The sequence below is a fragment of the Coregonus lavaretus genome (assembly GCF_964263955.1).
Source record: "Coregonus lavaretus genome assembly, chromosome: 17".
NCBI classification, from domain to species: Eukaryota; Metazoa; Chordata; class Actinopteri; order Salmoniformes; family Salmonidae; genus Coregonus; species Coregonus lavaretus.
In genome coordinates this window covers 21,230,328-21,243,949 of record NC_140004.1, presented here as the reverse complement: position 1 = coordinate 21,243,949, position 13,622 = coordinate 21,230,328, and the positions used below count along the sequence as shown (strand labels likewise).

Sequence of the window (13,622 nt, the reverse complement as noted above, 5' to 3'; positions counted from 1 at the left end):
ATGCCACCATCCTGTCTATTTAAATTCTTCTCACAGATTGAGAAAGGTGAATGTCATTCAACGCGTTGCTTGATTTCTGAGTTGCACTCATGACATGCAGCACTTTGGGATGGACATCCACCGTCTCAATCAATGAGAGATTAAGATTTGAAATAGACAAGATAGAGGCACACACGTTGTTGGATTACTTCATGGAGCAAAACATTGATTTAATGTAATAACAGAACATTTTCTAAATTCAAACGAACCACCTGCAACTAGCCATGGAAGTTTAGAAGACATGCCTTGTTTTCCAAGTCGGGAATTGAGGAAGTATGCCAAGTAAAGGTTGGTCAAAAATGCTCTGTGCTACGCTTTACGCAACCTACAGTGGCTTGCGAAAGTATTCAGCCACCTTGGCATTTTTCCTATTTTGTTGCCTTACAACCTGGAATTAAAATTGATTTTTTTGTCTCATTCGATTTACACAACATGCCTACCACTTTGAAGATGCTAAATAAACAAAATTGTGAAACAATCAAGAAATAAGACAAAAAAACAGAAAACTTGAGCGTGCATAACTATTCACCCCCCCAAAGTCAATACTTTGTAGAGCCACATTTTGCAGCAATTACAGCTGCAAGTCTCTTGGGGTATGTCTCTATAAGCTTGGCACATCTAGCCACTGGGATATTTGCCCATTCTTCAAGGCAAAACTGCTCCAGCTCCTTCAAGTTGGATGGGTTCCGCTGGTGTACAGCAATCTTTAAGTCATACCACAGATTCTCAATTGGATTGAGGTCTGGGCTTTGACTAGGCCATTCCAAGACATTTAAAAGTTTCCCCTTAAACCACTCAAGTGTTGCTTCAGCAGTATGCTTAGGGTCATTGTCCTGCTGGAAGGTGAACCTCCATCCCAGTCTCAAATCTCTGGAAGACTGAAACAGGTTTCCCTCAAGAATTTCCCAGTATTTAGCGCTATCCATCATTCCTTCAATTCCTGACCAGTTTCCCAGTCCCTGCCGATGAAAAACATCCCCACAGCATGATGCTGCCACCACCATGCTTCACTGTGGGGATGGTGTTCTCGTGGTGATGAGAGGTGTTGGGTTTGCGCTAGACATAGCGTTTTCCTTGATGGCCAAAAAGCTCAATTTTAGTCTCATCTGACCAGAGTACCTTCTTCCATATGTTTGGGGAGTCTCCCACATGCCTTTTGGCGAACATCAAACGTATTTGCTTATTTCTTTCTTCAAGCAATGGCTTTTTACTGGCCACTCTTCCGTAAAGCCCAGCTCTGTTGAGTGTACAGCTTAAAGTGGTCCGATGGACAGATACTCCAATCTCCGCTGTGGAGCTTTGCAGCTCCCTCAGGATTATCTTTGGTCTCTTTGTTGCCTCTCTGATTAATGCCCTCCTTGCCTGGTCCGTGAGTTTTGGTGGGCGGCCCTCTCTTGGCAGGTTTGTTGTGGTGCCATATTCTTTCAATTTTTTAATAATGGATTTAATGGTGCTCTGTGGGATGTTCAAAGTTTCGGATATTTTTTTATAACCCAACCCTGACCTGTACTTCTCCACAACTTTGTCCCTGACCTGTTTGGAGAGCTCCTTGGTCTTCATGGTGCCGCTTGCTTGGTGGTGCCCCTTGCTTAGCGGCGTTGCAGACTCTGGGGCCTTTCAGAACAGGTGTATATATACTGAGATCATGTGACAGATCATGTGACACTTAAATTGCACACAGGTGTACTTTATTTAACTAATTATGTGACTTCTGAAGGTAATTGGTTGCACCAGATTTTATTTAGGGGCTTCATAGCAAACAGGGTGAATACATATGCACGCACCACTCTTTTTTTTTTTTTCATTTCACTTCACCAATTTTGACTATTTGTGTATGTCCATTACATGAAATCCAAATAAAAATCAATTTAAATTACAGGTTGTAATGCAACAAAATAGGAAAAACGCCAAGGGGGATGAATACTTTTGCAGGGCTAAGTAATAACACACTGGCATAAGGCAGTTTCTTTGGAACCCAGCAAGGTCTGTGTGTTCCCCCCCGAATAAAATTGAACGTGTCAGCCAGACAGCCACTCACAAATTATAGACTACCCATAGCTGTCCATTGTGCTGAAATTGCAACATGTCAATGCGGCTGCCTAGCGAATCGATGATAGGCTTTCTGTGGTGCCAGGGCATGTAGCCTATAGCTTTGCTTTAGCTAATGGATAAATGTTTATTGGTAGGCCTTTGGTCGTCATTTTCTCATGTTAAGCCTAACAATTCATGAAGCTATACATGATGTCGCAATGCTGCCATTTAGACTGCTGGCTGGCGGCAATAATGTAATTACTTGTTCAGTAATTAAAGTTGGAAATTCAAACATTGCAGATTGCAATACATTTCCGATTCAACAGCATACTAATCAGCTACCAATTGATTTTTTGAATATACAACTGTCCTGTATAGGCTACCTGAACCTGCATGACATGAGCTGTCCTCATGCTCTCTCCCAGCTTGGATAGAACTTTGTTGTGCATGTAGCCAGTCTATTAATGCCAAATAATACAGTCAGTCCACCCTCAAAACACTAGCTCACTAGGGATTTTCATTATGCAGTGTAGCCTACTATCTATAGTTACATACTGTACATTATTTAGCTGCTATTTAGCTGCTATTTATAAACTTTAAAAAAAAATTACACATCAAATAGCCTAACAATGAGTAAAAAAGTAGTTGGCTTGAGGATAAATTCAGCCACTATTTATTGTTGAACTCAGCGGGCTACACAAATAGGCTGCAATATTCAAGGTCAATAAAATAAAATAAAATCCAACTTCAGACTCCCCTGGTCTCCTGAAGTCCTTCTTGCTGCATCTCTCTCTGTCTTTCTCGTTTTCTCTTTCTTTCTCTTATCAAATAGTCTCTCTGTGTCTGTGCTTGTCTCTCTCTATTTCTCTACTTAGAGGCCAATAGTAGCTGAAGTATACGACTGCGTCGCTTTGCATTTTTGTGCGCAAATATTTTGACCACGGCCTGTAGGTCCAGGTTGAGGGGCCTAACTGTTTTCTATACTGAGTATTGCTGACAATCTTTCCTGAGACATTGTGCATTATATGTCCATTGCGCTGCACACAATTTAAACTTACATGCAGTGTGGCGTGTATTCATGGATGCCAAGGGAAGCTAGGCTTCCCCAAATATTTGACCAATAAAAATATATAAATTATAAGATAATTTCTCTTTCGTCTCTTTCTGTGTTTTCATAATTTTCTGTCAATACGCAAGCGGCTGAATTTCCCCGGAGAAAGCATCAGAGTGAGGGAAACAGTGCCCCTCTGTCTCAGTGTGTGTAGCCCATGTATCTGATGCTGTCTGGACCAGAAGAGTATGACATGTTGCGACTGGAGCATTTGATTGATTGATACCAGCAAGTATTTGGCCTCACTTGATAAAACTTTTATAAAATAATTAGCCAATCAGCTTTTGAGCTGAGCTCAACTGTGGGTTGTCCTGGTGCAGCAAAATGCCCACCAAGGGAGGCCAATTTGGATTTGTCTCCACACCAATCAAATAACATCCTAAGCTAAATGTCATTTTTGTTTCTGGTCTGCTTGTGTTGATGTCCTGCAGTAGGTAATGTAGCTTGCTAAATCAGCCCTTTCCTATGCCATGGATGGATATGGGGATTTGGACTCGTGGTTTTGACTTAATTCTCTGTACAGACCAATGATTATGACGGCGATTCTTATCTAACCATAAATTAATATGTTGTGCCACTGGCCTGAGATGATTTAATGTAGCCTAGATGTAGCCTAGCCCTTTTAGGCTCACGTTAACTAGCTAGCTAACTTAGCTGGTTCATTGTTGCCCATGCGAGGAAGTTAGGCTAGCAAGCATTTTAGCCAGGTAGCCTATGACAACAAAAACTTCAAATATACTGTATGACAGAGCCATAGTGTGATGGGTGATTTGAAGGAGTCAGGCGCAGGAGGGCAAATCACAGAATAAAAGGTTTATTCCGAACACAGTAGTACGCAGCAATGCGTCAAACACTTCAGTGCAAAAAACAGGCGCACTGGAAAAACAACAAAGCACACGGGTGAAAATAACCTGGCAATACAAAATAACAAAGAGCTCCACCGAGCTAATCGAACCTCCACAATAAACAATCACACACAAAGACAAGGGGGCAGAGGGAACATTTATACAGGTACTGATGAGGGGATATGAACCAGGTGTGTGTAATAAACAAGACAAAACAAATGGAATGATGAGATGAGGAGCGGCAGTGGCTAGAAGGCCGGTGACGATGAACGCTGAAGCCTGCCCGAACAAGGAGAGGAGGCAGCCTCGGAGGAAGTCGTGACTGTACCCATCCCCATGACGCGCAGCTTCAGCAGCGCACCGACACCGGCCTCGGGGACGACCAGGAGGACGCGAAGCAGGGCGAGCCAGATGGCGATGGTGGAAATCCCGCAACAGGGAGGGATCGAGGATATCCCTCACCGGGACCCAGCACCGCTCCTAAAAGGTAACAACAAAGCAGACTCGCACTAGTTCCTAACTTCCAGCTGTCAAAACTAGGTTATTTGTCATCCAATCTGATTACACAGTACCTGTTTTGACTGCATCAAACCGAGACCAGAAGCCAGCTAGCCTGGTAGGCTAATTGAGGCTACATAGGCTGCGCCTTCCCTCTCCTACACAGTTAGCAGCCTACCTGTTGGCTCTTGGTTGTTGTAGCCCATCCTTTTCATTTAACATTTAATTTAATCTTCCATTGATCTCCTAACTCTGGACCGTACCCCTCCCACTCCACGAGGTACTGAAGGCCCCCCACCCGACGCCTCGAATCCAGGATGGAACGGACGGAGTACACCAGGGCCCCCTCAATGTCTAGAGGGGGCGGAGGGACATCCCGTACCTCAGAATCCTGGAGCGGACTAACCACCACCGGCCTGAGGAGAGACACATGGAACGAGGGGTTAATGCGGTAATCTGGAGGGAGTAGTAACCTATAAGTAACCTTGTTTATTCTCCTCAGGACTTTGAACGGCCCCACAAACCACGGGCTCAGCTTCTGGCAGGGCAGGCGGAGGGGCAGATTCCGGGTCGAGAGCCAGACCCGATCACCCGGTACAAAGACCGAGGCCTCACTGCGGTGGTGGTCAGCGTTGGCCTTCTGGCGACACACGGCGCGTTGGATGTGGACGTGAGCAGCGTTCCACGTCTCCTCCACGCGCCGAAACCAGTCATCCACTGCAGGAGCCTCGGTCTGGCTATGATGCCACAGTGCCAGAACCGGCTGATAACCTAAAACACATTGAAATGGCGATATGGTTAGTGGAGGAGTGGCAGAGAGAGTTCTGGACATATTCGGCCCATGGCAAGAACACCGACCACTCCCCCGGCCGGTCCTGGCAGTAGGACCATAGGAACCTACCCACATCCTGATTCACCCGTTCCAACTGCCCATTAGACTCGGGGTGAAAACCAGAGGTCAGGCTGACCAAGAACCCCAGACGTTCCATGAACGCCTTCCAGACCCTGGATGTGAACTGGGGACCCTGGTCAGACACTATGTCCTCTGGCATCCCGTAGTGCCGGAAGACGTATGTAAACTGGGCCTCCGCAGTCTGCAGGGCTGTGGGGAGACAGGGCAGAGGAAGGAGGCGGCAGGCTTTGGAAAAGCGTTCCACAACGACCAGGATGGTGGTGTTACCTTGAGAGAGGGGAAGATCAGTAAGGAAGTCAATACACAAGTGGGACCATGGCCGTTGTGTAACTGGTAAGGGCTGTAACTTACCCGCTGGGAGGTGTCTAGGTGCCTTACTCTGGGCGCACACCAAGCAGGAGGAGACATACACCCTCACGTCCTTAGCCAAGGTAGGACACCAGTACTTTCCGGTCAGAAAGCGCACTGTACGACCGATACCTGGGTGACCAGAGGAGGGGGACGTGTGTGCCCAATAGATCAGACGGTCACGGACAAGAGAAGGCACGTACTGCAGCCCAGCTGGACACTGAGGTGGAGAGGGCTCCGTGCGTAATGCCCACTCTATGTCCGCGTCCATTGCCCATACTACCGGCGCCACAATGCAGGAGGCCGGGAGTATGGGGGTGTTGTCTATGGGCCTCTCCTCTGTGCCGTACAGCCGTGACAGTGCGTCTGCCTTCACGTTATTCGTACCCGGGATGTAAGATAGTGTAAAATCAAACCAGGTGAAGAATAGGGCCCACCTGGCCTGGTGAGGGTTCAGCCTCCTCGCTGCCCGGATGTACTCCAGGTTACGGTGGTCCGTCCAGACAAGGAAAGGGTGTTTCTCCCCCTCGAGCCAGTGCCTCCACACGGTCAGTGCCTCCACACGGTCAGGGCTCGGACAACAGCCAACAGCTCCCAATCACCAACGTCGTAGTTCTGCTCCTTCGGGCTGAGCTTCTTGGAGAAGAAGGCACAGGGGCGGAGCTTGGGTGGCGTGCCCGAGCATTGAGATAGGACAGCGCCTATCCCTACCTCGGACTCATCCACCTCCACTACGAACAGTAGTGATGGATCGGGATGGGCCAGTACCGGGGCTGTGGTGAACAGAACCCTCAGGTTACTGAAGGCCCTGTCAGCCTCAGCAGACCAGCAGAGCCGGGACGGCCCACCCTTCAACAGAGATGTGATGGGAGCTGCGACCTTGCCAAAGCCCTGGATAAACCTCCGATAGTAGTTGGCAGAGCCAATAAAGCGTTGCACCTCCTTAACCGTGGTTGGAGTCTGCTAATTATGCACAGCTGAAATGCGATCTCCCTCCATCTCCACACCTGAGATGGTAATGTGATATCCGAGGAAGGAGATTGACTGTTGGAAAAACAGACATATTTCTGCCTTGGCATAAAGGTCATGTTCCAACAGTCGGGCCAGCACTTTGCGAACCAGGGACACATGCTCAGCGCGCATAGCAGAATACACCAGAATGTCATTGATGTAGACCACTACACCGCTACCAAGCATGTCCCGAAACACCTTGTTCACAAAGGACTGGAAGACGGATGGAGCATTCATCAAACCGTAAGGCATCACCAGGTATTCGTAATGCCCTGTGGTTGTGCTGAATGCTGTCTTAGACTCGTCCCCCTCTCGGACACGCACCAGGTTGTACGCAATCCAGAGATCTAATTTTGTGAAGAAGCGCGCCCCATGCATTGACTCGATCACAGATGGAATGAGGGGTAGAGGATAACTATAACGTACACTACCGTTCAAAAGTTTGGGGTCACATAGACATTTCCTTGTTTTCGAAAGAAAAGCAAAAAAATGTGTGTCATTAAAATAACATCAAATTGATCAGAAATACAGTGTAGACATTGTTAATGTTGTAAATGGCTATTGTAGCTGTAAACGCCTGATTTTTTATGGAATATCTACATAGGTGTCACGACTTCCTACGAAGCTGCCTCCCCTCCTTGTTCGGGCAGGCTTCGGCGTTCGTCATCACCGGCCTTCTAGCCACTGCCGCTCCACATCTCATCATTCCATTTGTCTTGTCTTGTCAATTACACACACCTGGTTCATATTCCCCTTATTAGTATGTGTTTAAGTGCTCCCTCTGCCCCCTTGTCCTTGTGGGTGATTGTTCATTGTGATGATTAGTAGCTCGGTTGAGCTCAGTATTTTGTATTGCCGGGGTATTTTCCCAGTGTGCATGTTTGTTCCAGTGCGCCTGTTTTGCGCACTGGACTGGTTACGCTGGATTACGTAATAAACTCTGTATACTGTGATTTACCCTCCTGCGCCTGACTCCTTCAAATCACGCACCACAATAGGCGTACAGAGGCCCGTTATCAGCAACCATCAGTCCTGTGTTCCAATGGCGCGTTGTGTTTGCTAATCCAAGTTTATCATTTTAAAAGGCTAATTGATCATTAGAAAACCCTTTTGCAATTATGTTAGCACAGCTGGAAACTGTTGTGCTGATTAAAGAAGCAATAAAACTGGCCTTCTTGAGACTAGTTGAGTATCTGGAGCATCAGCAATTGTGGGTTCGATTACAGGCTCAAAATGGCCAGAAACAAAGAACTTTCTTCTGAAACTCGTCAGTCTATTCTTGTTCTGAGAAATGAAGGCTATTCCATGCGAGAAATTGCCAAGAAACTGAAGATCTCGTACAACGCTGTGTACTACTCCCTTCACAGAACAGCGCAAACTGGCTCTAACCAGAATAGAAAGAGGAGTGGGAGGCCCCGGTGCACAACTGAGCAAGAGGACAAATACATTAGAGTGTCTAGTTTGAGAAACAGATGCCTCACAGGTCCTCAACTGGCAGCTTCATTAAATAGTACCCACAAAACACCAGTCTCAACGTCAGCAGTGAAGAGGCGACTCCGGGATGCTGACCTTCTAGGCAGAGTTGCAAAGAAAAAGCCATATCTCAGACTGGCCAATAAAAATAAAAGATGAAGATGGGCTAAAGAACACAGACACTGGACAGAGGAAGATTGGAAAAAAGTGTTATGGACAGACGAATCGAAGTTTGAGGTGTTCGGTTCACAAAGAAGAACATTTGTGAGACGCAGACCAAATGAAAAGATAATGGAGGAGTGCTTGATGCCATCTGTCAAGCATGGTGGAGGCAATGTGATGGTCTGGGGGTGCTTTGGTGGTGGTAAAGTGGGAGATTTGTACAGGGTAAAAGGGATCTTGAAGAAGATCCCTCCATTTTGCAACGCCATGCGTGGACAGCGCTTGATTTGAGCCAATTTCCTCCTACAACAGGACAATGACCCACAGCACAGCTCCAAACTATGCAAGAACTATTTAGGGAAGATGCAGTCAGCTGGTATTTTGTCTATAATGGAGTGGCCAGCACAGTCACCTGATCTCAACTCTATTGAGCTGTTGTGGGAGCAGCTTGACCGTATGGTACGTAAGAAGTGCCCATCAAGCCAATCCAACATGTGGGAGGTGCTTCAGGAAGCATGGGGTGAAATCTCTTCAGATTACCTCAACAAATTGACAACTAGAATGCCAAAGGTCTACAAGGCTGTAATTGCTGCAAATGGAGGATGCTTTGACGAAAGCAAATTATTATTTGAGGACACAATTATTATTTCAATGAAAAATCTAACCTTTCCTATTCATTTAGCTATATTTCCTATTCAAACTGATTTCATGTATGTTTTCATGGAAAACAAGGACATTTCTAAGTGACCCCAAACTTTTGAACGGTAGTGTATTGTCCCCTTGTTCAGTGCTTGGTAATCAATGCAAGGGCGCAGACCTCCGTCTTTCTTCTTCACAAAAAAGAAACTTGAGGAGGCGGGCGAAGTGGAGGGATGTATGAACCCCTGGCGCAGGGACTCGGAGACGTATGTCTCCATAGCCTCCGTTTCAGCCTGCAACAGGGGATACATATGACTACTGGGAGGCACAGCGTCTACCCGGAGGTTTATCGCGCAATCCCTCGCGCGATGAGGTGGTAATTTGGTCGCCTGCGTTTTGGAAAACGTGTGTGCCAAATCGAGATATTTGGGGGGAATGCGCACGGTGGAGGTAGTGTCTGGACTTTCCACGGTGGTACCACCAACAGAAACACCTAGACACCTACCCTGACACTCTTGCGACCAACCCGTGAGAACCCTTTGCGGCCATGAAAAGGTGGGGTTGTGTAGTGCTAACCAGGGAAGACCTAACACAACAGGGAAATCAGGAGACTCAATAATAAAAAAAAGTGACTTGCTCTCGATGAGTCTTGTGCATAACCATAGTGACTGGTGCAGTAACTTCCCTAATGAACCCGGACCCTAATGGTCGACTGTCAAGTGCTCTGATGGGGATTGGAATGGATAGGGTAACCAATGTAATGCCTAGACTATGTGCAAATGACCTGTCCATAAAGTTCCCAGCTGCGCCTGAATCGACCAGCGCCTTACACTGGGGAACTACTGTGTAATCAGGAAACTGGATGTGTAGGGTACAGTGCGCAGCAGAGGGCTCTGAACGAGTGTGGGTGTTCGATACATGGGGTGCTTCTCCCAAGCTGGCTAGCATATCAGAATGCTCCCGGACCCGTGCCACAACTCCTGTCGTGTTCGCTTCTCCTGCTGACTCCATGTCAGGTGTGTGAGTCTGAGATGGGTGATTTGAAGGGGTCAGGCGCAGGAGGGCAAATCACAGAATAAAATGTTTATTCCGAACACAGTAGTACGCAGCAATGCGTCAAACACTTCAGGGCAGAAAACAGGCACACTGGAAAAACAACGAAGCACACGGGTGAAAATAACCTGGCAATACAAAATAACAAAGAGCTCCACCGAGCTAATCGAACCTCCACAATAAACAATCACACACAAAGACAAGGGGGCAGAAGGAACACTTATACAGGTACTGATGAGTGGATATGAAACAGGTGTTTGTAATAAACAAGACAAAACAAATGGAATGATGAGATGAGGAGCGGCAGTGGCTAGAAGGCCGGTGACGACGAACTCCGAAGCCTGCCCGAACAAGGAGAGGAGGCAGCCTCGGAGGAAGTCGTGACACATAGACCGTTTTGCCAACATGAAAGAGAGGAGGATGGTATTGGCGTTCAACTAGTCTACAAGTAAGGTGATTCAAAAAAATGGTTTTACTTGCGTGCACACACACACAGACACAGACACAGACACAGACACACACACACAGAAAACAGTACCATGGACAGCCACATGATATTTAGCAACATTGATTGGACTAAATCGTTTTTGGTATCTTTAAGTTTGTTTTCAGTGTATTAAACTAAGCATATATAGCCTTGTTGATTTGATTATGTTTAAACGTTTAAGTTGAAATGGTGCTGAAATAGCGTAGGCAGAGCTCCTGTTGTCTTCGTGCTGACTTGCGGTAACTCTGTGGTTCTAAATCAGTAGTTGTTTAGTAAACTGTCGAAAACTTTAACTTGCTTGACCATGTTGCAGGTCATATACCTGTTTGCAGTAGCGGTGCGTGGGTAAAATCACTGAGGAAGTCAAGTAAAGCCAGTAAAAAATCTATACAACAACCTATGTTGTGATAATTGCATTGTTTGTTCTATAACCCATTCGTTCATACGCCAGGGAGATATTCAATAAGGTGATCATCACAAAACCAGAGAGCACCAGGACAACCCACAGTTGAGCTCAATGCTGATTGGCTAATTATTTTATATTTTTTTATCAAGAGAGGCCAAATGCTTGCTGGCATCAATCAATCAAATGCTACGGCCGCAACATGCCATACTCCTTTGATCCAGACAGCATTAGATACATGGGCTACACATACTGAAACAGAGGGGCGCTGTTTCCCTCACTCGGATGATTTCTCCGGTGAGAATTATGAAAACACAGAGAGAGACGAAAGATAATCTATTATTTTTTATTAAAAAAAATAAAAAATATTGGTCAAATATTTGGGGAAGCCTGGCTTCCCTTGGCAACCATGAATATATGCCACTGTTGGTCAGCATGTTAGTCTTGAACGATGTATGCCAATATTTACCAGAGATAAGGGCTGTTTGTGGTTGATGTGCAACCACACAAGTCAAATGGGGTTCACCAGTATGAACAAAATCGCAAACCGCTTTTTTTGTTCAAGCCCTCAAGAACTGTTGTCCGCTAATGATGATAATGTGTTTGCATCTGCCAATTTATTGGCTGTCCAGTATCCAGATGAGCTTTCTATACAGTTAATCTATTTCCGTAATGTGTTGAGCCCGGCAACAGAACTGCTGTATTTGAAGCACCACTCCCTTCTGCCTAGTTTCCCTTATGTTGCTACGGCAAATAGCAATTGTGCTGTTTTTACCATCCCTGTAACTGTCGCTTCTGCAGAGATATCTTTTTCTAAACTAAAACTCATAAAGAACTATGGAAGCATTACAGCCGATTTATGGTCAATCTGGCATCTGTATTGGCCTTACAGCATTTACTGCGATGCAGCCTCTGCAGAAGTCAGAGCATTCATACTACTTGTGCTTCACAGAGCAGAGCTGTTGTGAAGGAAGTTGTCAAGGAGGTGAGTTTGTGTTTATACAGGACATACTGCCCCCACCTACCATCAGCCAATCATGTCAATGCAGATCTATACGGAGCCCTCTGCATTTGTAACAAAGCAGCTTGATTTGGCCAACGCAAGCCTCCGAAGGCTCCGTAATTACGTCACACCCTCCGTATGGAGCCTCCAGACCACATTACAGATCAAGCATAAATCGGCTTTTAGGCTCTTGATCTGATATGCGCTTTTAAACACCTGAGTAAGCTCAACTCATTTCACTGGTGCCGTCGTAGCCTTGACCACGGCATTTGTTCACCAATATCCCCTTACTTTCAATCAGTTAATTTTTTTCTGGCACATTCCTGAAGCACAAGAAACAAACACTTAGCTTCCTAGTACATATGGAAATTAATAAGCTTTATGAATTACTTTTCGGGGGGTTATTGTCAAAATGATTTATAAAAAAGTATAAAAAATCCACAACAATATCATTACATTCACAACTCTAACCTGTCTTCATAAAGGTTCCCCAAGCTGTTACCACTGTGTGTAGAGATTGTTTTGGAGTGTTTGAGAAGTGGCATGGTATATCTAGTGCCTAATCTGAGTACCCAGATACAGGAACATCCATGTTGTTTTTATGAATAATACATTTTCACAAACATATCATTACATTCACAATTTTAAATTGTCTTCATAAAGCTTCCTCAAGACATTAACTTTAATTAGACATGAGTAAGAAGTCTGTGAAAGCTGGTATGGTACAGTATATCTAGTCTAGTCTGAGTAGCCAGGTAGAGGAAAATCCATATTTTTAGATGATTCATCCATTTGCACACAATCATTGCGTTCACAACTTTTAATTGTATTCAAAAGGCTTCCCCAAGCTGTGACCATCGTGTAGAGATTGTTTTGGAGTCTGTGAGAGGTGTTATATCTAGACTAGAGTCTGAGTAGCCAGATAGAGGAAAATCCCACTTGTGACACCAGTGTAGCAAATTCAGGAGATATCCCAAATAGGTTTGAACCCAGAAACGTGCAACTGTGAGTCCAGTAGTGCTGTCATTATAAAGCCTGAACTAAGGGCTACATATAATGACAAAGGTTTTTAATACTGATACAAATGTGGAGCAAAAGATAAATTGATACAAGAATGAGGTTCTCTGCAGTGCTCTGGACTCTTACCCAGCTGTATGCCAGTGGCAAAATGGTGCATTGCTGTGTCATTGTTGGCAAAAGTACTTGCTCGCTCAATTGCCAGCGCTGTAGTTTCAAGCCTCTGCACTGCAGTCACCTGATGCACTGCTATAGTTTGTTTTTAGGGGCTAATAGTAACATTTCCTACTCATCCTGTTTCAGAGAGATAGACATGCTTCACATACTGACCTCATTGCCCTCCCTCTCTCTTCACTGGTTATCCCCGCCCCTTACATCTGTCTATTTTCCTCTCACCCTATCTCTCAATCCCTTTCTTAACAGCTCAGACTTGGCTGGCTGGTGCTGTCATTGATCCCTGCTGTCAATGCTTTAAAAAAAGGTTTGCGTCACAGTCATTACAGCACTATAAAAGCCACAGTGATGCAGTTCCCACTGTGCAGTCGACCCAGCAACTACATCAAACATAGAGCTGCCTGTTTCACGAGTC

At 45.6% G+C, this 13,622-nt stretch overlaps 1 pseudogene across 1 annotated transcript in view; it reads right to left on the bottom strand.

Annotated features, from left to right (window-relative positions):
- Positions 1 to 4,730, bottom strand: part of LOC311145067 (calcineurin-binding protein cabin-1-like) — a 92,291-nt pseudogene extending 87,561 nt beyond the window's left edge. Inside the window, exon 1 of the transcript XR_014615572.1 lies at positions 4,703 to 4,730. The product of XR_014615572.1 is annotated as a calcineurin-binding protein cabin-1-like (transcript). The remainder of the gene's footprint in view (positions 1 to 4,702) is intronic.
- Positions 4,731 to 13,622: the final 8,892 nt, after the last annotated feature.